Consider the following 27,154-nt stretch of genomic DNA (forward strand, 5'->3'; position numbering starts at 1 on the left):
TTTTTCCTTGGTCTTCCTTACACAAGGCCCAACTTTCGCATGCATAGAGGTGATTGCAAACACCAGAACTTGGGTCTTAGTCCTCAAAGTGATGTCATTCCTTTTCCTAACGTTATAAAGGTCTGGTGCAGCCGATTTCCCTAATGCAATGCTTTGTTTGCTCTTCTGAGGGTGCGTGCATGAGCACTGATTGTGGACACAAGCAAGAGGAAGTGCTGGACAAATCTTTTTTTTTTTTAAATCTGTTTATCACGTTGTTACCTATTGCTCCACTCATGAGGATTTTGTGTTTTTTTACAATGAGGTCTGATCCATCCGGAAGGCCGCAATCCTTGATCTTCAACGACGAGCGCTGCAAGTCCTCCTCACTGTCACAGGCCAGGCTGTTTCAGATTGTTAGTAAGTCTTCCTCCAATCTTGATCCCACATTCTTCTTCATGTGACCTGGTTTCCCCGGGTTATTTGTCCGGCATAGGGATGGAGTAAGTTTGATGAGAGGATACAGCCCTGAGCCGCACCTTTCCTGATTTTAAACCACGCAATCTTCCCTCGTTCTGCTTGCATATGTGCCTCTTGATCCAGGTTCAGCTGTCACATGAACACAGTGAAATGGTCTGGATTCTTATTCTTTTCAAAGTTGTCCATAGTTTTGTTCCACAAAAATGAATGCCTTTGCTTAGCTGTTGAGACACAACTAAATATCTTCCTGGTATTTTCTGCTTGCAACTGAGATCAGTCTGCTATCAGCAATGTTGTCCTTTGATTTGCATTCTCTCCTGAATGTGGCCGGAACCTCTCGCAGCTCCCTGTTAATGGAGTGCTGCAACCCTTGTTGAATGATCATCAGCAAAATTGTATTTGATTGTAATATCAATAATATTTTCTATAATTATAATAAATTAATCTAATCTATTAATGTATCATCAGGTTTTAAATATGAGAAATAATTCAGACCCACAGATGACAGGATAAGCCAAAAAAGGTGGGAAATATTTGAAAAAGAATTAGATATTTAGGAACTTTCAAGGGAAGCTACGGACCCATCACGGTGAGTTGGATAAGCATTGAGCAGCCAGTATAAGGCCCGTGGTTTGAGTCATGGTTAAAAATCTACCCCATTGGAATGGGCTTGATTGGTTTTCTACTTATCCTTTTTTGGTCTACTTACTCTATTGGTAACTCTGAGAGTTATGAAATACCCAACAATAATTGTCGATTTGTTGTTTTCTCCTCTTGTCACTGTCAACTTACCTCTGTATAGTTTGGTGCTTTTTATTAGGTGCTTAGATATTTAGGCTCCTTGTGTATAATGAGCCTCAGTGGTACAGTAGAGTAGTTCTTAGCTGGCAACCTAAAGGTCAGTGGTTTGAACCCACAGATTGGCTTATTGGAGAAAGACCTGGTGATCTGTTTCATGAAGACTACAGCCTTGGACCCCTATGGTACACTTCTCCTCTGTCTCATAGGATCTCTGTGAGTCAGACTGCATTTGAAAGCAGTAGTTTTTTATTTTAATGTGAACTGTTTAATTCACCTTTTAAATTATTATCCAAATTCTCCCTATTTCTAGTATACTCCTTGTCTTAAATAGCAACTTAACTAATATTATTAAAGTCACACATACTTTTCTGTACTTACTACTCATATTTCTCTTTTTTAAACTTTGAACCTCTCATCTATATTTAATGTGCATTGCTTATAGGCAATTGGATATAAACTTTTCTTTGGACTTTAGAAGCAGTTGTATAACACCTAGCTTTTTATTTTCTTGTTTCATCCGTTTAATATAATTATCAGGACGGTTGGATTAAAGTGTATCATCTTCTATAGTTTCAATTTTTGTCATTTATTTCCCCCTTAATACTTACTCTTGTTTTAGTTGAATATTTTCAGTGTTTCATTTTATTTTCTCACATTAGCCATTGTAGCAACTGGGACAATGAAACAAAGACTTTCTTCAGTTACAGAGAGATAGAGGGTGTCCTCTCAGTTAGCATATTTTCCTCAAAAGTGGTCCCTGACTTTGAACTCTGTTGTCTTCCTTTGTGGGAAGGCAAAGTATCTAAACGCAAAATGTCTGCAGTGAGTAATTAAAACCAGAATATTACTCTGGGAGGCTATTAAATATTTTAAAAATATGTTTCTTCACATGTAAAGGCTTGAACATGAAAAATTACATGTTATCTAAACTATTATTTATGCCAACACATATGGGATAAATATAAATCAGTATCTGAGGTTGGCACAGAGCCCTGGTGGCCCAGGGGCTAAAGTGCCCGGCTGCGGATGAAAGACGTGGCAGTCTGCGTCCGTAAGGATTTTGCCTTAGAAACCCTTTGGGCAGTTTTATTCATCTGTAGCGGTCAAACTCCACGAGACAACAGTGGGGACGTTGTCGTGTGCTATTATGACTGGTTCATTTTATTTGTTTGATTTTAAGCTTTGTCACATTTCGGAGTTTGAATCATAGTTGTAAAGCTTTGGTTAGGGTTTGTCAGTGAGTCACTGCCAACTCGTGGGGCGGCAGCTCTGGGCTACGGTAGAAGGGCCCTTGTGAATTTTGAGACTGGGGCTCTTCCCAGGAGGAGGAGCCCGGGGGTTTCGAGCTCCTGACCTGATGGATCGCAGCCCAATGTGGGACCATTATGCCCCCCGGCTCCTCAGTTATGGTAAGAAAAGAGGAAAAATGTAAATATTTGATTTTTTCTTTTGTGTTCCTAACTTACAGATTTAGTATTTTCCAATCAGAAATCTGAACGTTGACTATATTTTATGGCTAAATATGTAATCACCAAAGAGAAAAAGACATGTGTTAGACATAGAATGTTACAGGGCAAAGTATTCGCCATGGTTCACATTTCAATGCCTGTTTTTGAACAAAACAAAGCCCATGTTGCCTCATTTGATCCTAGTGAAGACAGCACAGCTGGGTCGCATCCTCCGTGGATCGTTCGGCAGACCCGCTCTTCAAGCTGCGACTCTGAGCATTTATTTATTTTTAAAATTCACTCCAGGACGTCCAAGTGTTACTTCAGCTTTTCTTTTTATTAATTGGATGTATGCTAGAGGCGGAATTACCATTTCTTCTTGCCTAATACCAGCCATCAAAAAAATTTTTTTGTCATTAAATTAGATTTTCTTAAAGGCGTCCTTCCTTTAAATTAGTGTCTGTTTCTGTGTCCAGTGAAATAATGAATGGGACTAGTTCTTCCTCAGTTTAGCGATCTAGGTTGGAAGTTCAGGAATAAAAAAACATTGACAACTGTGAAATAACCTATGGATCTTTTTCAGTTTTACAATGGTTAAGCCATAACGAGTTTATGGTTTACTGCACTTCATTTAGTAACAGTGAGTTCTGTACCATCAATATCTAGAACCCCCCTCTCACTGCCACTGAGTCAGTGCTAACGCAGTGCTAACTCCCTGTGCGCTGTGGCGACTGTCACTGCTCATGAGCGGAGAACGCCCAGTCCTTCTCCCTGCCTCTGAGCGGCGGACGCGCTCAACTGACCACCATACAGATCGCCGCCCAGGGCGCAACCACCACCCCACCAGGTCTCCACTTCTATAACTCTGTTTGCTCTAAAACCAAACTCGACGTGCTATTTCTCCTCCTTTTCTTCAACAAGATAATTTCTTTTCCTTTGCTCTAATTACAATATAGACCCAGGGATGTTATTTTAATATGTGATTTTAATTTAAGATTTAGGCTGATTGAATTCCTCTGTTCAAAACTTTTATGACCCCAGTGAACTAGAGCGACTCACTGTCAGGGTCAGGAACATAATTTTCAGTTTCAACATAGTTCTTCGAAATCATTTTCACATATTATTTCTATCCTTTACTTTGATTTCCACTCCCTTTCAAATTCTATTTAGGCAAAACGATTCATGCACACATGATTTTCATATATGGAAAATTTTAATAGTTTTATTTGTTACCATTGATTATAGGATTCAGAAAAACAAAACTTTGAATAATCCTTCAAATTTATTAGTCTATTGATAGGTGATCAGCGATTTCTTGTCTTGTGAATAAGTTAAAAAGTTTAGCCGTCCCATTAACACTATCTATACACTTTTAATTCAACACCAAAATTAAACTTTCTTTCAATTCTGTTTTAGAAATTGGTAACTATTGTCCCGTAGATGATTTTCAAATATTGACTTTTGCAAAGACTTTTCATTTGTAGAATTATTTTGTTTTGGGGATTTAGAAAGTTTAGATAGCTATTGAAATTTGGATAAAAATGCAAAAATCAAGTTATTTGGTAAAAGAGAATGAAATATATTTCAAAGGAAATTAAAGAAGAATATATTTTAGAACTGATAGTAATGTTCTAAAAGTAAAACTATCAATTTAGTATTACAGAATATGGAAAAATCACTCCTAGACAGTGGTGATATATTAAAAAATGTACTACATTAAAGTAATACTAAAAATATATTTTTAAATGAGATTAGTTATTTATGTACTCTTTCATATAAAATACCCCATCTGATTAGAAAATATGGGATACATTTTACTAGAAAGTTGGCTGAACCTTCAAAATGAAGAACTCATCCTAGGATATAATGGCTTTATCAAAGTTCAACTGCTCTGAGAACTAGGTTAAAATGACTTGGCAGATTTTCAAACCACTTTAAAGACATGATCTTCATAACATTTAAACTCCTGGTATTATTTATAGGCAAATCTGAATGTCTGTCGGTCACAGGTCACCACTGGTTTTATTACCAAAATATAGCGAGCTAATTGAGATGATGCTGAGGGACTCTGTGAAAGCTAAGAAAAATGAAACATTGAAGAATTAGTTATCTTGGTATGAATCCTAGACAAAGGCCTCACCACGAATACATACACACACATGTTAATTGCAACACTTTTCATAATAGCACAAAGATGGACAACAACCTACGTGTCCAGCAGTGGAAGTGGATAAAAATCTTTGTTATCTATACAAACAACGAAATACTAGACAACATTAAAGAACAATAATAATCTGTGAAACACCTCACAGCATGAGTGAACCCGGAGGACATTACGCAGGATGAAATCAATCAAGTTCAAAGGACACATATTATCTGAAAACAAATAAATTACAAAAAGTCAAGAAACTGTTTTCACACTGAAAAGATTATTCTTTGATGGTGACGAGCGGTGGAGAGGAAGCTAAGGGAGAGAAAGCTAAATGGTAGATGAAGTGTGAGTATGGGGGGAGGGGAAGGCGACACACAATAAGAGGGAGATCGGCACAAAATGATGGAAGCAGGGCAGAACCTTGGTGGGTTTACAAGCCTTAAAGGCCAGAGTGGAACACACTGCTATCTACACGATCCTGCAATCGCGACAGAGCATTGTCAGATCCACGTTACGAACAGCAACTGAACCTGTGGGCTATATTGCCAGATCAGCCTCTCCTCAGGTCAGAGGCATTCAGTCCAGGATGGAGGAAGAGCTGCCTTTTCAAAGTAGAATCAACATCACGACAAGGTCTAGGAAAGTCTTCGGAACCTCTATTTGCTGACGGAACACAAGTCAAGGCAAGAACTTGAAGCGGTTGTTGACGGAAGATCAAAGATTGCAACCTTCAGTATGGATCGCAGCACAATTATTTAGAAGTATGTACAATCCTTTTATTATACATCTAATTTTTAATCATTCCTATACCTAAATCTTCCAATAGCTACCAACGCACAGTAAAAGGCCAAGCTATTCCTATGGCTTAAAAGGCTCCCAGTTTCTGGCCCTCCCACTCCTGTATTTTTTAGTCTCTTGACTCCAAACATCACTGTTCTCCTTGTCCATTGGCAATTCCAGGCACTTCCCAACCTGACACTTTCCTCCTCCTGAACATTTTTCTCCTCACATCCAAATACCTTTCTTTCTTACATTTGCCATAGAAGTCACCAGTGAAATTGCAACCTTTCTGCTGCAACCGCTCTGTCTTCACCACCTGTGTCCTTGTCTCTTGAGCTTATTTATTTTTCCACTGGAAAAATAGGCTAACTGTGGATAAATATTAGATCTTTACTTCAAACATCTACATTTTCCATGTGTGTTCAAAATTTAAACAATAAAAACATGTCATGTAAGAAAAAAGCTTGAAAAAATCAGAAGTTAATTTTATTAAAACTTTAAAGTGGTAAGGAATTTCTAATTAGGTTACTGGTAGAAGAATTAATGAAGGAAAAATGTTAGTAGTTCTAAGACACATAAAAATAAAAACACCAACATAAATGACAAAAGCAAATTGGAAAAATACATGCAGCAAATATAGAAAGCAGAAGTTCAGTATAATTATTACATAAAGAATTTATTTATAGATGAAAAAAACTATAATTACATTAGACATATGGGCCAAAGATATGAACAGATAATTTACCAACAATTACATTTAATTTAGAATTTATTTATGGTCTAGAATATGGTGTGTCCTGGAAAATATTTCATATGTATTGAAAAAGAAGGTATGTTATACTATTTTTGAGCAAAATGTGCTATACTGTCAGTTAGTTGGTTCAAATGTTCTACATCTTTAATGAAATTATGTTTAGTTGTATCAAATATTGCTAGTGTGGTATTGACATTTTTGAACTGTCAATTTCTATTTCGGTTGTGTCAGTCCTTACTTCATGTCCTTTTTGGATCCTGCTGTTAGGTGTATATATATTTAAATTGCTATTTCTTTTGACTGTGTTATTTTCCCCTTAATATGCAGTTTGTTTCTTATTACTATAGCTATTCTGGCTCTCCTATGGTTTCTGCTTACAAAGCATCTTTCTCTAGCCTTTTGTGTTTTTAAGTTTTGTCTCTGAAGCTGTGTGTCGTTTCTAGACAGTATAAAATTGGTTCATGCCATTTTGTTAATTCTAACTATTCTAGCCTTTTTATTAGAATATATAATTCATTCACATTTAATGTAACTATTACAAATGCAAATAATATAGTTTTTGCCTATCAGTAATTAAATCTGGTATGGATCTCTTGTGCTCATTTATTCAGAGTTTGTTGACCTTCTGGACTTTGTACATTCATGTTTTTAATCAAATTTGGGATATTTTCAGTCATTATTTTTCTGAATATTTAAACTACTTTTTTCTCTCTGCCTGGGCCGTGCATTGTACATAAGCTAGTATGTTTGAATGTTGCCCCAAAGGTCTCTGAGACAGTGTTTAGTTTTTCCTATTATATGACAAGAGAGTTTATTGATCATTTAATGTCACTGTTGCCTAAAATCATGAAATTAAAATGATTAAGCAATTTTTAAAATAGATTATCTCCGGTATGAATTTTAAAAAGCAAATTGAAATGATGTGAAACCTTTTTGCTATAAAATTAGGAAAATTTGAGAAGTATAAATACTGAAAACTGATAAAACACTGACTTTCAATGTGTTTCTAGGTGCATTATAGTATCCTGAGAATTTACATATTTTATTTTCTTTGTTTCTTGAACATTTCTTTATGAAAATTTTAAAATTGTTGCTTAGATTTTTGAAAATGGTTATATAAGCTTATTATGGAAAACAAAGAATAGTTTATGGGATCATTTAGTGAAAAGTAAGTTTCTCTTAAGATCTCATATCTTCTCTCCAGAGGCAATCATAATTATATCTCTTTTGAATAAGTCCAGTGATACTTTATGTATAACAAAGCTTAAATTTACATAATATAACCTCTGAAAAACTAGGTATAGACACTCTCATGATCAAAGATGTCCCTTTGAGAATTAAAGTGCACCTCCCCCAAGCAAGAGCATTTTCAGTTGCCTCAGATATATATGAAAGCTGGACAATGATGAGGGACACTGACGAAGAATTGTTGCCTTAGGATAATGGACCACCATAAATATGAACACATCTGCTTTGGACGGGAGAAGTGCTCATTATAAGTGAAATGGAAAGATATCTCAGGCACATGGACACGTGATCAGGAGAAAGCAGTCCCTGGAGAAAGACATCCGATTGGTGCAGAAGAGGAGCAGAGACAAAGTAAGAAGATCCATGAGCTGGATTAACATAGTTGCCGCAGAATGGGCTCAAACATGAAAATAATTGTGAAGATGGTGCAGGACTGGCCAGTGTTTCATTCTACTGTACACAGGGTTGTTATGGGCTGGAACAAACCTGATGGCACCTAATAGCACCAACACAAAGAGCAATATTCAATACAATATTCAATACAAGACCAATATTCAGAGAGATGCTTGAACCAAATCTTTTAGAATTTTCATACCAGGACAATTATAGCATTTTAATTCAAAAATACTTCTTAATGACATTTGTTAATTTTGTAAATATAAAGACATTTTTTTATTAATTATGCATTTCTTTTGACCCTCTTAAGGACTCCTGGTAGCACTGTCGGTTAGTGGTTAAGTGTTAGATAGCGATCTGCAAGGTCAGAAGTTAGAAACCAGGAGCTGCTTCACTCGAGAAAGAGGGGGCTTTCTACTCCAGCAAAGAGATACAGTCTCAGAAACTACAGGGGCAGTTATACCCTGTCCTGTAGGGTAACTGTGTGTCGATTTTGATTGAATGGCAATGAGACCAGTTCCTGGGAGAAAAATGAAAGAAAAACAGGGCACTAACCCACCCATGGGGAGAGTATTGTTTATGTCTCCACAAGAAAGGAAGAGAGGGACCAGACCTCAACCTGGTGTGCTAAGACTCAAAGGCAACATACCTTCATGAAACAGTGAACTAACAGAGAGGTGTGCTGGCTGGCCCAATCCCAACTGCATTGACCCCTCCCCAGAAGAATGCATTACAGAGGACAGCACTGAAGATACAGCCCAAGGAGAGGGACGAGTCTGCTCAGAACACACAGAAGCAAACTAAGAGGGAAGGAGAGAGAGAGAGAAAGAAAGAGAGAGACAGAACCACAGCCTGGTCCACCAAGCCCCAAGGACAATATTCCTGCTTGGAGTAGCCAATGCACAGAAATGACTGTAGGGCCGGCCCCACCATGAGACATGATGTCTCCTCACTGATCCATAGTGCTATGGGGGACAACACCGGAGACGAAGTGAGGGAATTGTGCCCAGTTTGTTAGTAGGTTTGATGGCAGTTCAGACTGCAGGCTGATGGCTCCCCGGATTGACAGGCAATATGGCAAGCTGTAGTTCAAGTTCAAAGGATTGGAGATCAATGAAGAAAATACAGGATCCAACAAAAAGGAAGCAAACTTTTCCACTTATATGGAAAATAGGCCACACCCTCAGAGAAACTCCTTTCAATTAATCAAGGTTGTGACCTGAGTAAAATCAAACCAAACTTACTTTCATTGAGTCAATTTGAGCTCATAGCAACCCTGTGGGCAGTATAGACTTGTCCCTGTAGGTTTCTGAGGCTATAAATATTCACAGGAGAAGAAAGGCTCATTTTTCTCCCATAGGATGACTTGTGGTTTCAAACTATTGACCTTTTGATTAACAGCCCGATTTCAAACCCACTGCACAACCAGCGTGACCTGAGATGTGGGGCTTGCATTCCACGCTGTGATAGGTTTCATGTCAACTTGACTGGACCAGGATTCTCTCATGATGTGGTCTAACATAGTGTGGTCAACTCCACAAGGGGATCTTATGTGAAGCAGCCAAGCAGGTGGTGTAATTGTAGGGTGGAGTACAGGTGGTGCAGTGGATACACATTGGGCCACAAACCTGAAGGTCAGCAGTTCAAAACCACCAGATGCTTCATGGTGGAAGTATTAGACTTTCTACTCCCATAAAGACTTAGAGTCTTAGAAATCTATCTTAAATTGATCTTAATGTGTCACTGTTGGAATCAAACACTGGATGTTTTAACATCAGAATAATAGGTATGCTCCTCCCATATTTATTCAAACTGTACACTGAGCAAATAATCAGAGAAGCTGAACTATATGAAAAAGCATGGGACCAGGATTGGAGGAAGACTTATTAACAACCTGTGATATGGAGCTGACACACTTTGCTTCTGAAAGTGAAGAGGACTTGAAGCACTTGCTGATGAGGATCAAGGATCTCAGCCTTCAGTATGGATCACAATTCAATGTAAAGAAGACCAAAATCCTCACAACTGGATCCATAAGATAGCATCATGATAAACACTGACAAGACTGAAGTTGTCAAGGGTTTCAGTTTGCCTGCCAAGCAATGCTCCGGGATAGTGGCCAAGAGATGGAAGGACACATTGTTATGCAAATCAACTGCACAAGAACTCTTTCAATGTTGAGGAGCAAGGATGTCACTTTGAGGATTGAGGTATACCTGACTCAAACCATGATATCTTCAATTGTCTCCTAGGCATGTGAAAGTTGAACATTGAATAAGGAAGCCCTCAAAAAACATTTATGTATTTGAATTAGGTTACTGGTGAAATATATTGAATGTACTATGGACTGTCAAAGAAGAAACTTGGTACGAACACAACCAGAATGCTCCTTAGAAATGAGGATGGCAAAATTTTGTCTCAAGTACTTTGGACATGTTATCAGGAGAGACAAGTTCCTGGAGAAGGACATCATGCTTAGTAAATTAGAGGGGCTGTGAAAATGAGGAAGACTTCCATGGAGATGGATTGGCACAGAGACTGGAACAATATACTCAAACAGAGTCAACAATTGCCAGGATGGTGCAGGACCAGGCAGTGTTTCAGGCTGATGTGCCTAGAGCTGCTGGGAACTTACTGGCACTTAACAGGAGACATTGGGAAGAATGGGAATTCTAGAAAACATCATTGTGCTCATGTGGAACCTATACATAAATCAAGAAGCTGTTTTTGGAACAAAAGAAGGGAATTTGGCATGGTTTAAAATTGGGAAAGCTGTCCTTTGACCATATTTATTCAAACTGCATGCAAAGCAAACAGTACAATAAGCTGAACTCTCTGAAGCAGAATTTGGCATCAGGATTGGAGGAAGACTTTAAACGTTAGCTAAGTAGATAATGCCCCTCTGTTTTGTGATAGCTAGGAAAGTTTGAGACCCTGTGGTTGCTAGGTACCATTGAGTTGGCTCTGACCCATAGCGACTCTACGTACACTAGAACAAAGCACTTCACAGTCCTGCACCGTTCTCACCATCCTTCCTATGCCTGAGCCCTTGAGGCAGCCACTGTGTCAATCCATCGCATAGAGGGCCTTGCTCTTTTGAACCACCCTTCAACTTAACCGGACATGATGTCCTTCTCCAAGGACTGGTCTCTCCTGTCAATATGTCGAAAGTATGCAAGACTAAGTCTTGCCATCCTTGCTTCTAAGGGACACTATGGCCTTACTTCTTCCAATACAGATCTGTTTGTCCTTTTAGAAGTCCAGGGTACTTTCAATCTTCTTCCACAATACCACCATGCAAATGCATTGATTTTTCTGTGGTCTTCCTTATTCAATGTTCAACTTTCACATGCATACGATGCAATGTAGAATACCAGGGTTTGGATCAAGTGCACATTAGTCCTCAAAGTCACACCCCTGCTCTTCGATAGTCTAAAGATGTCGTGTGCAGCAGACATACCTAGTGCAAAACATCTTTTAATTTCTTGACTTCTGCTTCCATGAGTATTGATTGTGGATCCAAGCAAGGCAACGTGCTTGACAACTGCAACCTTTTCTCCTTTTATTGTGATGGTACGTATTGATTCAGTTGTGAGGGTTTTTGTCTTCCTTATATTGAGTTGTAATCCACACCGAAGGCTGAAATCCTTGATTTATCAGCATGTGCTTCACGGTTTCCTTAATTTCAGCAAGCCGGATTGTGCTACCTGCATATTGCAGGTGGCTAATAAGCCTTCCTCTAATCCTGATGCCACACTCTTCTTCATATAATTCATCTTCTCTGATGTTTTGCTCAGCCCACAGATGGAATAATTATGGTGAGAGGATGAACCCTGATGCACATCCTTACTGATTTTAAGGCGTACCGTATTCCCTTGTTCTGTTTTTACAATTGCTTTTTGATCCATATGCAACTTTCAAATGAGCACAATGAAGTGTTCTGGAATAGTGTCCTATTCTTCTGAAGGTTATCCACTGGTTATTGTGGTTCACACAATCAAATGCATTTACATAATTAATGAAACCCAAGTAAACATCTTTCTGGCGTTCTCTGCTTTCAGCCAAGATCCATCTGACAAGAGCAATGACATCCTTTGTTCTAAGTCCTCTTCTGAATATGGCCTGAACTTCTGTCAGTTCCCTGTCAATGTGCTGTGGCCAACTTTATCGGATTGTCTTCAGCAAGACTTTACTTCTGTGTGGTGTCAATGATATTCTTCCATAGTTTGAACATTCTGGTAGGCCACCTTTCTTTGGATGGACACAAAGATGGATCTTTTCCAGGCAGTTGGCCAAGCAGCTGTCGTCCAGATTTCCTGGCAGATGGTCAGCTGCCTGAAACATTTCAATAGGTAGTTGCTCAATTCCTGAAGCCTCATTTTTAGGTAATGCACCAAGTGCAATTTGAACTTCTTCCCTCCGCACCTTTGGTTCTTGTCCGTGCTTCCTGCAAAGATGGAATGTCCTCTAGTCCTTTTGGGTACAAAAGGTGACACTAGCATAGAAAGCTTAAAGTTTGCAGAGGCCAAAATGTGAACAACCCTCACAAATGGACAAACAACATCCTTTTAGTATATGTGTCACCAAAGCAAGCACAAACAACATCCTTCTAAATGAAGAAAGGTGAACCTTATGCATTTCTTTTTATTTCAGCCTACATTTAAAGCTCTTGGAGCAGCAGTCCAGAAATCAAAGGTTATTGCTATAATAAAATCTGCTACACAAATCTGTTTAAGGTGTCAAAGAGCGAAATTATCATTTTGAGGAGCAGGATTCCCCTGTCTGAAGCCTTCGTATTTTCAATTGGCTCATATGCATTTGAAAGTTGGACAATGGATAAGAAAGGCCAGGGAAGGATTGATGTGTATGAATTAGGGTTGTATGAAGAATATTGAAAAATCATGAATTTTCAGAAGAAGGAAAAAAAATCTGTCTTCAAGAAGTAAAATCAGAAAGTTTATTATAATTTAGAGATGTGTTACCAGGAGGAGCTAGTCCCAGGACAATGCCATCTTGTTTGGAAAAGGAGATAGCAACAAAAAAGCAGGAAGACCCTTGAGAGGGATTCACACGGTGGCTGGAACTGGGGTTCAGATCGCACAATTGTGAGTGCAGTGTAACTCAGGGCAGTGTTTCTGTTGTACATACGGTTGCTATGAGTCAGAACAGACTCAACTAGTCATAAAAACAGTAATAACAATAGAGAGTAAAAATGGTAACAAAAGAGAGTAAAAACAGACAAATGAGCAGGCTTCCAAAAGTTCTGGGAAAGTGAAATTAAAAGTTAATGGAATTTTCCCATGAACTTTGGGAAGCCCTTTCAGATGTACAGTTTTGGCATGAAAAGAAAATAAGCCTGCATTGTAGAAAACATTTTTTCGGTTGTTAATTTAAAATACCTCTTTTATAAGGGCAAATACTTGATTTTAAAATTTCCTGCCACCAGGTGAGTTTAAAAAATTCTAGGTGTGTATGACTTTTCTAATTTCATGTTGGATTATATAAAACTAAAGTTATTTCAAAGGAAAGAAGCCCAAGGTTTATAAAAACTATTAACTCCAAATTTAAATAAGAAGGATAACTCTACTCATATGTCAGGTACTTAAAATACGTGTACTTGTGAAAGTTTCATGTAATAAAATAGAACTTTCTTTATTACTGTTGAGAAGTTTTGTAATTATTATAACTCCTCTCAAGGAAAAACTTCATAGGCAAAATCCATTCACTGTTAGGTAATGTGAAGTATTTGATCAATGTAATTTGCTTCTTGAGTTAATCTAATGAAATATTTTAAAAAATTAGCTTTTCATTTCATGATTTTTGCATTCTGTTTTCATCGAAAAGCAAGACTAGAGAGAGTCTGTAAGAGAAAAAGAATGTAAAGAACCCGGAGTCACTGAGAAGAATAAAATCATCTAGATTGATGGCCAGAATGGCTCCTCTGGGCATGTCAAGAGTACAATTTAGCGCGGCCGCTGGGCACCTTTCAATATTCCTGACCAGCACCAAGGTGCCGATTGCAGATTGCCTCTGGCTATTGCGGAGATAATTTCCACAAATACAAACTGGTCTTTTACAATTTTCTCATCTTTGCTCCTAGCTTTCTGCTGTGTGCTCTGCTCTTAGGAGACCGGATATCAATTTGACATAGTCACTTCAGGCTCTCTTTTCCTGTAGTCTTCGTGGTGTTCTTAAAGCCGATGCTTCTTCTTAATGCAATTTATTTTCTCCATATCAGTGCTGTGCTCTGCACCTTTGATTGGGGACCCAGGGAAGTAGCATGGGGCGTATTGATCTGACCTTTTGAGATAACACTTAAGCTGTAGCTGGAGGGGACATACGTGGTGAAGACTTCAAGGTCTCAAAAGACATATTCTTGGGTGGGACTCGGCTATGGCTTTGGATGTGCAGCATCTAAATGTTTATGGAATTTCTCTGTTTAGAAAATTCTCTGCTTTAGGAGTTTAAGAGGGGCAAGCTTCTGAGCTTCTTTCAGGAGCTGAATATGTTACAATAAGGCACAGATAGTTGACCTGCCAAGCAGACTTGCTTGTGCTAAACTTACTCGGGCCTTAGTGTCCCAGCTCCCTTTGTCTCATTGGCCGTGACAGGAGTGGTGCACACTGAATGGGTTTCCAGGGCGAGAGGGACATCAGGGTTGTGGCAGAGATCGCCACTGTGGTTATTAGTGCTGCTCCCGTGGGACACAACTCCTGGTTGGGACAGAATTTCTGGTAGGACCAAAGTTCTGACGTCCTTGTCAGTGGGTGGGAATAGAGCTGGCTGATGCTTTGTGATAGCGGAAGTGATAGTGTCACTTCTGAGTTAAAGTGAGATTTCCCAGAGTTCTTCCCTTCTGCCAATTTCAAATATTGACCTCTTAAGCCTGGATCCCAGAGTGGAGGACAATGTTGAGTCAAATACTAATCACTTGTGATGGGCAAGTAGTGTGAGTGAAAACAGCTTATGCCGATTCAAGCCACCATGTAATGTGTTACCATGACTGGCTGGCCATTACAGCAGTATCTCTGGTGTGAACACAACTGCCAAAAGAGCTGTTGTTTGAAGCATGGCTTTACCCACTTCGTTGTAAGCATGGCTTAGGGCTGTTTCTAGAAGATGGGCTTTGAGCCTGGCTCTTTATCCTTTTCCATATTGTTGGGAACTCCCTGGCACCCTTTTAGTAGGCTCCTCTCTGGCTTAAATATCCATGTACGTCTCTAATGAACCCAAGTCTCAAATAATTTCATTTCCTTTAGGATTCAACTCTGACCTTTTTTTCCCCTAAAAAATTCGTAACATCTTTGGAAACTATTACTTAGAAACAACAATATTGCATTATGAGTTAAGTGAAGGTTTTCAGGGCATAGCATCCCTTCTATAATCTACATATTGCAGACACCTTGTTTCTTCTCATCCGTCACAGTCCCGGCAATGTGACATCACTTATTCCACTTCCTCCCAGTGTTACCTGTTTCCATTCCTCCTTCCTCCTGCATTTTCCCAACGTTGACTTTGCTAACTACTGCCCTCTCATCTCAAACGATTGGTTATTCTAAAGTGTGCCCACCTCACCAGTATTATCATTCCCTTTATAAAAATCAGGATCACTGCCATTGAGTTCATTTTTACCAACAGTGATCCTATCTTAGGTCTCCAAGGCTATAAATCTTTACAGGAACAGATGGCCTCATCCTTCTCTGATATTGTGGCTGGTGGATTTGAACGGCTGACCTTTTGATTAGCAGCTCCACTCTTCTTTTCCAGAATTACTAGGGCCCTTTTTCCCTTTTATAAAGATGTTTACTATTTGGCTGAAATTGAACCTCTGATTAGTTCAGCTCCAGACCTGAAAAAAGAGCCACAAGTGAGGAGGGTCCTCCAGCCTTTCTCTGACCAGTAAGCCGGTGTCTACCAGTCTCATCCTCAATGTTAAAAAATCAGAACCTACTTATGGAGATAGTACATTTTGTACATTTATTAAATGGGCAATAATGTGTATCCTATTATCACTCTTAAGGTTTTACCTTAATTCTGGTATTATCATGTTGGATGAATAAATCCAGGTTGAACCCTGTTTTTCTTGATTGCATTATTTGGTAATATCCCCTTTTACTCTTTACTGTCCAGAACAAACCTTCCCAATCTTCTTGACCTGATCATTTCTCATAACAGTTCATAATGACTCCTATGATATAAGCTGAGTGCTAAGACTGCATCTGCCACTAAAAATCAAGCCTGTTCGCTTTTTCCCTTTTCTAACCACCACTGCCAGGTAGGAGTTTGCAAGCTGTGGGGAAAATAAAAACCAAACTTACTGCTATTGAACTTACTTCAACTCACATTGACCCTATAGTATGCTGTAGCACTGCGGTTTGGGATGTCGAAGACTGTAAATCTTTATGAGAGCAGGGAGCCTCATCTTTCTGCCATTCAGCAATGTGCACGTTCAAATGGCTAAGCTTGTGATTAGTAGCCCAGTTGTAATTCATTATGGCACCAGAGCACCTTAAGTTGTGGGGAAATATGCTACCTATCTTCTCCCAGTGTTGGTCTGGGTGCTCTGTTAAGTAAAATTTGACCTGGATAAACTCTTATTTCTCTCCATTCTAAAGCTCTTGGATGTCTTCTAAGTCACAAGTGATAACTCAGACGGCAATTTACTACAAACATAGTTCTATTGCCTTTTGTTTTCCTCTACACATCTCCTCATTTTCCTTTGCTCAGTTTTAATCCGGGCACCTCCTTGGTCCTGGGTGCTTTCCCAGTGGAGTAGGATCCTTCAGCCCCAGCACTGTTGACATGTGCGACGCATGGTTCTCCCCAGGCTTCTTAGGGGGCTGCCCTGGGATGTATAGTAACATCTCTCGCCTGTGTCTAGTAGATACAAGAAATATCCTCAACGTTAGCATAACAAAAACTGTCCGAAAATGGGTCAATTCTCTCCCAGGGCAAAATCACCCCGAGGCATGAATAAGTACAATGGAGAATGGCTCCTGGCCAGTGGTTTTACTTTCTAAAAGAGCTGTTTATCCTCACACTTGAGAATCTCATTTTGCATCATCTCTTCTGGATACTTTAGAAAGCTATTAATGATAATTCCAAGTAGAGGCCATAGCAACATAATTTCTCATTTCAATAACCACTGCTATTGACCAGTGGAGGGACAGAATGATGAGTTGCATCATTTTCAAAAATGAAGTGTCACCTCATTCTGTCGCCATTTAGAAATCAGTAGTAAAATCTTTGATAACCTATTAACACAATCAACTACACTGTATCCCCAATTGCAAGTGTGAGTTACTTTTCTTTGTTTCTTCTATACTTTCAAAACAAACAAAAAGTCCCTATAGTAAGCTGACCAGATTTAAAGTGGGACACCATTGACTGGGAGGGGGTGGTGGTGTTATTGATTAAAAATTTGGTCTATATGGACCAAATAGACAGTTCCCTAGCTTGTTGTGCATGCTTTCCAAAAACTGGGACTTTTAAAAAAATGCCAAAAATCAGAACTGTTCCGCCAAAAGCAGGATGTCTGCTTGCTCACCTTACCCTGTAGTATTCCAATCCAATGAATTACAATGCTTTGAAGAATTAGGCTTTTATTAGTCTGGGTATTTGGTGATTACATCATTGTTTGTGATAGGATGTTTATTGTCAGAAAAACTTGTTTATTCCTCTTCTCTTTTCCTTTATTGCACTCTGACCTGGAAGCCACTAGTATTTAAAGTGAAATAGCTAGCAGAGTCTGGGAGTGATGGTTGACAGATTTGTTTGGGCAATAATATGTAATATGTGCCTGTGTGTGCATGGAGTGTGTGCGTGTGCGTGTGCGTGTGTGTGTGTGTGTGAGAGAGAGAGAGAGAGAGAGAGAATCCTCATATCTCCAGTAGGTTTTTTTTCATGTTGAAGACAGATGTCTATCCTGATAATCTTTACTGATAACCCAGTGACTGGAAATTGGCTTGCTACCTATGATAAAGTGAAAACGAGGCTGAGCCAGATAAAGAGGAAATGAAATAGAGTCTGTAGAGAAGAAAATGAGCACAGAGTCAATAGGTGAGAAAAGAAGGCTGCAGCACAGTGATTCGGGATTATTTGATCAATGCAGGGGAAAATGCAGGGGGAAATAGCAGGCAACCCAGTTGTTTAGTACTCTATCTACAAATCGGTCAGATAGCTGTCTGTGAAATGATTAGCCGTTTCAGTGATGAGTGGGTAATGCTACAGAGAGGAAAGCAGAGGATATGAGTGAACCAAAATAACTCAGGTGACAAGACAGTTGTGTAGATAGATTCAATACGGATTACCTACACCAGCCATTGACTCCTAACAAAAAAATGGTGTAATATTGTGATTTTAACATTGTTTGGTGTCAACACTGTCCTACAATATTGTGTTCATTGTGCATTACTTTCAGAACTAAATAGTAAACTGAAGTGAGGCCAAAGACATAAGACATAGGAGGGAGACTTTCTTTAAAATTAATGGGAAGGCAAATGTAAGAAAGAAGAGGTAACTTGACCAGGGCAGTTACTCTGAAGGCGGGCTTATCAATAACGGTCACCACTTTTCATTTTCTTAGACTTTTGTCGCTATAATCTTTTAAAAGTGGTGTTTTTTTTTCCTTCAAGTCTAGCTCAGGGATATGTTTTAACTAAGTTTATTTATGTCTTGCTATGCCAGACTTTATTTTCATTTCTCATGAGTTTGGAAATATTGCCATCATATGCTTGAAGATATGTTTTACGCAGCAGGTGTTAAGGGTTCAATAAGGTCTGTTGAACAAATGATTCATAAAAACGTGTTCACATGCTGACAATTGTCAAGTGAAACCACACAGATGAAGCCACCCTGCTCTATTGAGGAAGTGCTATGTGTTTTTGCAAAAACTGTGATACACATGGTTTTTAGCCAAGCAGCCAGGCTCTGAGAAAGTTTTTGGAATAATTTACTTATGTTGTACTGATTTGTTCAGTAGGAGTGTGATGTAAATATGCTCTTATCACATATTACAGAGCATCCTAGTGGGTCTTCATGAAATGGCTTTGAAATATCCCAGGGAAATTATGGTGAAAAATTGGGGGAAAAGGTAGCTGCTAATGAAAAAATATCTAGCCTTTTAAAAAATGATAGAAATTGAGAAGTAATCTTGAGTTCTTGGGTGAGGGGTATGTTTTTAATTAAGGGATGATTAGAAGCTAGCTTTTGGTTCACGCACACTCTATTTTGCACTAGTATCACATTGGTGAACACAAAATAACTGTTTTCTCAACAACTGGGAGATGTGATTGTCTATGACACTTCTCAATAACACTGCAGCTGAAAATTGTAACTGAAATGTCATGGCTTCTATATCCAGGTACTGCATCTCTTGAAGCATCCTCAGAAAGCATGCTTTCTGAATATACTTTTTTGGTATATCCAGAAAATGCATGGACCTTGCCCTTCCTACCACATTAATAAACCCTTACATTTGTGCCCACTTGACCCGAGTACTTCATTATCATGTAGGTATCAGGATGATGGGAAACTTAGTGGAAGACCAGGAGGGGCTGATTAGTGAAGGGCTTTGAATTCTAGGAGGCGTGATTCCGATTTCATTTTACATGCATCAAGAGTCACTTGATTATGTTTGGGCTGAGCAGTGGCCTGACCATTGTGGAGCTGTGAGGAGGTCATGCCGTCGGAACCCTGGAGAAGGGCTTCTAAGAGAAAGGCACACAGCGAGGGGATGAGTGCTTTCCTCAGTCAGCTGGCTGTACCTATAAACTCACTGCAAGATGAACAAAAGAAGACACCAGTGTCCCAGAATGCTTAGCCCATTCATCAAGAAAGGGAAACTTTGCTTATTGCGTCCTCCATCCATTCAAATGTGAGTGTTTAGTACCCTCTTTTGGATTGTTTATATTTCAGCCACCATGTAAGTCTATTGCATTGTTTGTCCATTGCATTGTCCCCCACCCTCAAATCCTCATGTGGTGTCCTAGAGTCCGGACAATCATGAAGACTGCTCCACTTGGGCTGAGATGAAGTGAAGATGAAATGTGACATTTGGGAGGTTCAGGTCAGGGGCCATGTTCAAGGCAGAATCTCAGTATTAGGTGAACAAGAGGGCGGCAATAGTTGCTAGAGGAAAGAGTAGAAGAGGAAGGCAAAGAGCCAACGGCACACTTACTTTGTTGTTGGACTGAAAGAAATCAGCAAAGAAATTCAAGGAGGGTTTAGAGGTTCACGAAGAGAGGCAAGCTGAATGAAGAGAAAAAGGAGAATATTGTGTATTCTTATTCTTCTTAATATAAAAGGCTATAGAATCATCTGTGATATAGAGCACCAAGATTGAAATACATTGGAATGACATTTTCCTCAATATTGTTTGATGGGTTTTCTTGGCTAATTATGATTTTTCTTGTCTAATATTATTATTTTATCTTGAAAGTAAAGGCCAATAAAGGGATACAGCTCAGTTCCTACTGAGCACAGAGGAAGGTAAACATTTGTTTAGTGACTAGAACTCCAGGTTACGTGTTTGTCACTCTTTTTGGCTTGCTTTCTGGACTCGCAGCTTACATGAAAACGGCTGACCGGTGTGCGGCTGCGGCTTCTGCAGCTGGCTGCCGGGTGTGTTTTGAAGCTTCATTTTAGTGAACCCCGGGAATGTTTCTTCCATTCTCCCTGCTGATGAATTCCCACTTCAGCTGCCTGTATAATAACTTGACTGGAATCATGTTACTTTTATGGTTCAAATGGCCTAACCTAGTAAACTCATATTTTGATTGATACTGATGATGTCGGTAGGTCTCTATGTGAAAGTGATGAAGCTTATGAAGTTGCTTATATATGCATATTGCTTGTACATGAAGCAAGCATGCAAATACATGAAGGGTGCATACAAAGAGGTATGTGGGTGAGAGAGACAGAGGGAGCGAGAGAGTGAGGGAACAGGAGTGCTGATGAGTTTTCAATTCACTCTCTTGGAGCTATAAAAAAATGGATCGACCACCTCAAGGTTCTGATGACATTTGAATAACATTTTTCTTGATATCTTCATGCTCAGTTTTATGCATTGCTTCTGACTGGGAAAAGTCAATGCTTATTTCCAGAGTGGTCTGATGGCGAAAAGTGATACATGTCAGACCTTCAGGGAATTGCATTCAACAGGAAATAGGTCCACATGCCCTTAATATTTATCTTCCTCTTTGTGATTCAGACACTAAGATTTGTTACTATAAATAACAAATATTTACATACCACTTAAGAAAGACTTCCATTCTCCAAACAGTATCTCCACATTTGCACCGTATGATTGGATTTAGTACGAAAATAGTTTGAAGTACTGAGCCATTTGATGTGAATGAAAATTATTTATCTTTAAAACAATATATTGGCCAGAGATTTTTCCCTTTGTGGTTAGTAATTATGTTAAATATGAATAAGTAATATTTTAGAATTTAAAGCAGTAATATAAATAATAATTTGTGTTTTAATTGTTACACATGTATAGGGATCTATCGTGATTGCTACCAAATAAATATTGGTTCCTCCACTGTCATCTTATTGCCCTCTTCTTTACTCTGATCTCATCATTTGCATCAGATGATTAACTAGATCTTAGGGCACAGCGTTTACTCTAGAATCAGATGAATAATTCCACAAACATCTCTCTGCTTATCTTTATGTCCTTGGGTGTGAAGATGAAACTAACACAATTCGGAACACTGAGGTACCATTCAACTTACATTATCTAGAACTCTGAATCTTGCCTCTTTTTTTTGTTTTATTAAAAAATCATTTATTGGGGGCTCTTACAAATCTTATTACAATGCATACATCAATTGGATCAGGCATATTTGTACACATGTTACCATCATTCTTTTCTAGACAACTACTTTCTATTGAGCCCTGGTATCTGCTCCTCTTGCCCTGAGTCCTCGTGACCCCTTGATAGATGATAAATTATTATTATTTTCATATCTCACACTGACTGCTGTCTCCCTTACCCCATGGTTTCTGTTGTTCTTTCCCCTGGAAGTGGGTGTGTGGTTGTATGTCGCTCATCAGGATTGGTTCCCCCTTCCTCTCCTGTTCACCCCCTCCCCCTTCTCCCTACCAATCTGGTATTGCTATTTCCTTTCCTGCTTCTGGATTCTGTGTGTCATGAGCTAGTCCGAAGTGAGAGGCAGCACTGGGGTCGTGAAGTAGTGGGCGAGGAACCCTCAAGGAACCAGAGGAATCTTGTGTGTTTCATCAGTGCTTTACTGTGCCCTGGTTGGCTCACCCCTAAGACCCCTCTGTGGGGGAATGTTCCATTGTCTACAGATGGGCTTTGGGTCTCTGCTCTGACCCCCGCCCTTGGTCTCAACAATATGTTTTGATTTGTTTGTTTGTTATAGGTCTTCTAATGCCTGTTACCTGGGTCTGATGACACTTCATGATTGCACAGGCTGGCGTGCTCCTTCCATGTGGGCTTGTTATTTCTCTGCTGGATGGCTGCTTGTTTCACTTCAAGCCTTGAAGACTCCAGATGCTATATCTTTTAATAGCAAGGCACCATCTGCCTTCTTCACCACATTTACTTATGCACCTATTTTGTCTTCAGCAATTGTACCAGGAGGGTGGGCATCACCTAGTGACAGTTTGTTAGAACAAAGTGTTCTTATATTGAGGGAGGGTATGAACAGGGACTTGAAGTCCATTCCCTACCTCAGTGTATTTTGCCGTATATACATATTGCCATATAAATATATTCCATATACATATAAATAAATATATATTGCTGTATAAATATAAAATATATGCCATATAAATATATTGCGTATAAATAAAAATATTGCCGTATAAATAAACATACATAGGCCAATACCTCTATTTTTATAATTAATGTATTTACATATGGACACACCTATGCTTATACCTCTATCCATAGCTTTGCTTCCGAGATCATTCCTTGTTTCCTTTTACCTTCCTTTTGACCCACCATCATGCCTCGCCCTACTTCTGCCTCAGAGTACTTCCTCTCAGCTAGAATGCTGTTGGCCAGCGCTCCCAGGATGACTATATCCTCCTCGTTATTGATTTTTATTCCCTAGTTGTTCCCCTGTCTATGGTGCTGCTTGCCCACCACACCCTTCCTCTGCCCCCTTCTCCCCGCAAACCCCCCGGGACCATTGGTCCTGTTGCTCTCTCCTTGAGCTTGCTTCCCATGCCTGTCTTAGGCATACCAACAGTGGCATAGATCAAACAAATGGAAAAAAAACGTTGACAAAAAGAAAGGGGGAAAATGTGTGAGAGAGAAAACATACATAACTCCAGGTCCCTCTGCAAACCTTTTCCCCATCGGTCCTGTGGGAATTCCTGGAGCTGGCCCTCCTAGCCTGAAGTCTATTTTGGTGGTTCTTTAGGGGTTTTGTGGCTTGGCTTTGCTCCAGTTGCTGATCTGTTGATTTTCCCCGCTGAAGGGGTCGAGGGGGGTCGTGGTGTGGGGCAAGGGGGGTGTTTCAGACTCCACTGCCTCCCTACCATGTGTCCCCAGTATTGTCCTCTGTCACAGTATGCTCCAGTAAGGGGAAAATATGTCATGAGCTGTTGTCTGTCTTGCAGTCCTCTCTGTGCGTTAGCAGTCCCATGCAGGGATGTCGTCCTCCGGGCTTGGTGCCAATGTGGCGTGTGGAACGACCGTCCCTTTATCTTTTTCCTTCTTGGTTTGCTTCCGAGTGGTCGTGATATGCCGGCCCCTCACCCCAACCTGTAGGTTTAGTGTTCTTCTCTGTCACATGCACTTCTAGGGCGGGGGGTCAGTTTATTTGGCCTACCACTCACATTTCAGAAAAAAATTAAAAACTTACTCAGCACCCCTCTGGCAGTTAATAACTTTTTCTGAGTCCAGATTTTTTTGGTTTTTTCTGTTGTTGAAAGCAGAGAATATCTGAAAAAATGCAAACACACCTAACCGTGTGGATCATAACAACTGTGGAAAGCATTGAGGAGAACGGGAATTCCTGAGCACTTAACTGTGCTCATGTGGAATCTGTAAGTCGATCAAGAGGCACCCATTAGAACAGAGCAAGAGAATACTGCAGGGTATTAAATCAGGAAGCTCTCACCACGCTTGTTCACTGTGCATGCTGAGTACATCTGAGAGGCTGGACAATATGAAGCACAACCAGGGGAGAGACCACGTGATTTTGGTAGCAGAGGATTCTCCAGTTCAAAAATACCATAGATTGCTATCAGTTGAGAGCAAAAAAATTTCCTCCCTCCCTGAATTTGGACTTTTAACCTCCAATATGTGAGAAAATAAATTCATATTCTTTAAGTTCAACCATTTGTGGTATTGTTTGCAATGGCAGCACAAGGAAACTACAACATATGGTAATCTCATCATTCTAGAATTCCTTATAGCAATCAATAAAAACGAAGGGTCTTGCATGTAAACATTTATGGTTTAATTGCATAATAGACTTGTGACAATTGATTAGCTATTTGGACAAAAGTCAATTTTTATATTCACACTTTGTCACCTAGAATAAATTCAAATGGAGTGTCAAATATGAAAAATCAAATAATCTAAAGGCTCAATCATCCATTACCACCATAGCAGCTGCTGTAACAAATGCAACCAATACAGACATGAATACTTAAGGGGAAAGGACTTTAAAAAGTTTCAAAAGTAGATAAAACCGATATATTTCATGACATAGAAATATTTTTTGCAGAAAATACCCAAAGTAAATGGATCAAAAGTTAAGGAAAGCATATGAGCCAGTCTAAATAGCAAATGTTAATACGTACTGGAACAAGAGTCAAATCAATAAAAACAATGCATCGAAACTAAAGTTAGCAAATGAAGTGAAACAGCATGAAAACTTAATAGGTCAAAGTGTCAAAAATGGTTTGAAACACATACTAGACCTATAAACTCATATCTGGAACAATAATACTCAACTTTACTAGAAAACAGTAAATGCAAATTAAAATGACAGACTATATTTAATGTATCAAATGAAAAAAACAAAAAAAGTCTGTGAAAACCATATATATGAGGAGACTGAAGTGAAATAGACATTTGTATACATTGTTGGTGGGGATTTTAGAAAGCACTGTCATAATTATGGACATTTTAATCTTTTGATCCCTTTACAAATGTTCTCTTTTTCCTGAGAAAATAATATATATGAAATAAATAATATAATTAAAATTATTGATAGAAGTAGCATTGATAAAATAATTTTATTCTACTTACATATTTGATTATAATGAAATAGATGCCTATAAATAAGATAGAATATTAAATGAATCTCATGATTAAAGCTTTTGAGAGAAATCTACATAGAGTAAAAAATATAAAAGGAAAATATCAAAAGTATTTGCAGTAGTTGTGTTTGGTCCATGGGATTCTTGATAATTATTTTTTAAATATACTTTTCTGTATATCTGAGAAGCTCCTTAAGTATAATGTACATTTTTTTCATATGGAAAACTAATGTTTTAGAACTGGTTTTACGATATAAAAATATTTGATTTGTTTTTATTAAAAAAATCCTCTTGCTCCATTTTTGGCCTCAGAGAAACAAATAAATATTGACTTCCTTATTTTGAGACTTTACCTTAAATGCAGCATGATAGGAAGTAAGCCTTATATGAATGAAAAATTACGTACCTGAATGAAGTAGTCTTTTCTAGGGATTTCGGAGATATCTGAATTCTGTATTGTGTCTGTTTTGTGTAGGTGCCAACTTTGAGAGTACCCAGTGACCTCCTCTCCACCTGAGCCTGTCTGTGTAAGTGCATCCATCTTAATGAGTCAGGGTTAGGAAATCACGCCTAGTACTTGGAGTTGCGGAGAAAACATTGCAGTTGCTGACTAGTCCACCACTAGCAAGGAAAGCGAAGGGAGAAGAGAAGCAAATTGAGGAGTCGCCCACGGTGGCAGATTTGAAAAGAAATGCCGTTCTCAAAGTATGCACTGCGTGATCTACAGGTCTTTAAAAATTTTCAAATCACCAGGATACATTAACTGCTTTCTTAAACCTGCTAAGCAGAATTAAAACTCAGAAATGTGAAGGACAGTATGATTGACAGCAAGGTTTCCCTGGAGGGTAGTAGGAGACCTGCATGCTAAAGATGAGGACTTCCCAATATACCTTTCGTTCATCAGCTTTCTGAAAATTGAAGTATTAAAGTTTTTTAAAAGACTGTGTCAGATCTGAATTAATTTCTTGACCAAGGGAAAATTGGGTCAATATGAAAATTAACTAATGAAGTAAATGTGCATGTGCTTATACAAGAATAAGTCAAAAAGCATTGATACAAAAATAATTGGAAGTTTATTAAACAAAAATTTAAAACATGAAGCTATTGTTTCTTGACATATCCTCCATAAAAGCAGGTGTGCTTCCATCTCTCTCACTGTTCCCCGAAGCTTTCTATGTTTTTTATAACGTGTCAAAATAGAAGTTCTGGCATACTGGGGGAAATCGAGCCATGCTCTTTTTAGGTGTTCTTTGCATTCTGGGAACAACAATCAGCCTGAAGGGACCAGATCAGGACGGGAGGGTGGATGGGGCATGATTTCTCAACAAAATTATCTCAGGACCACAGTTGCTACCCTGAAAGAATGAGTGAGTGCCCTGATGTAATGGGGGAAATATCCCTAGGGAAACTTTCTTGGTCTTTTCCACACCGATGAAGTTTTCCTTCCCAATCCACTGCCATGAGTCAATTCCGACTGAGCAATTCTCTGTAAGATTTCTGAGGCTTTTGTAAATGCTCCCAGGAGCCAATGGCCTCCTGGGTCTCCCTAGGAGACCCGTGGGATCCAACCACTGACCTTGCAATGAGCAGTGCGACACTTACCCCTTGACACCAGGCTTGGGTACAAGGTCACCAGCTTGAATCCACCACTGAATCCCTGGGAGGAAGATGAGGCCTTCTGTCCCTGTAAAGATTTATAGCCTTCGAAGCCCAAAGGAGCCCTTCTGCTCTGTCCTCCCGGGTTCAGTCAGTATTGACTAGATGGCAGTGGGATTCAGATTTTATGCAGTTTTCAAATTTCTTAAAACTTACTTTTACTAAGTCCGCATGTTGATAGTCTGGTGTCAGAGAAAATCTATCAAG

General features: G+C 39.1%; 1 long non-coding RNA gene across 1 annotated transcript; it reads left to right on the forward strand.

Annotated features, from left to right (window-relative positions):
* Nucleotides 1–5,177: 5,177 nt before the first annotated feature.
* LOC123521136 lies at nt 5,178–26,233 on the forward strand. The gene is made up of 2 exons (XR_006679615.1): nt 5,178–5,621; nt 25,767–26,233. It is a non-coding gene; the product is annotated as an uncharacterized LOC123521136 (long non-coding RNA).
* Nucleotides 26,234–27,154: the final 921 nt, after the last annotated feature.

The sequence above is a fragment of the Echinops telfairi genome, unplaced genomic scaffold (genome assembly GCF_000313985.2).
Source record: "Echinops telfairi isolate 266 unplaced genomic scaffold, ASM31398v2 ScPeMD7_7469;HRSCAF=8507_1, whole genome shotgun sequence".
In the NCBI taxonomy this organism is placed as follows: domain Eukaryota; kingdom Metazoa; phylum Chordata; class Mammalia; order Afrosoricida; family Tenrecidae; genus Echinops; species Echinops telfairi.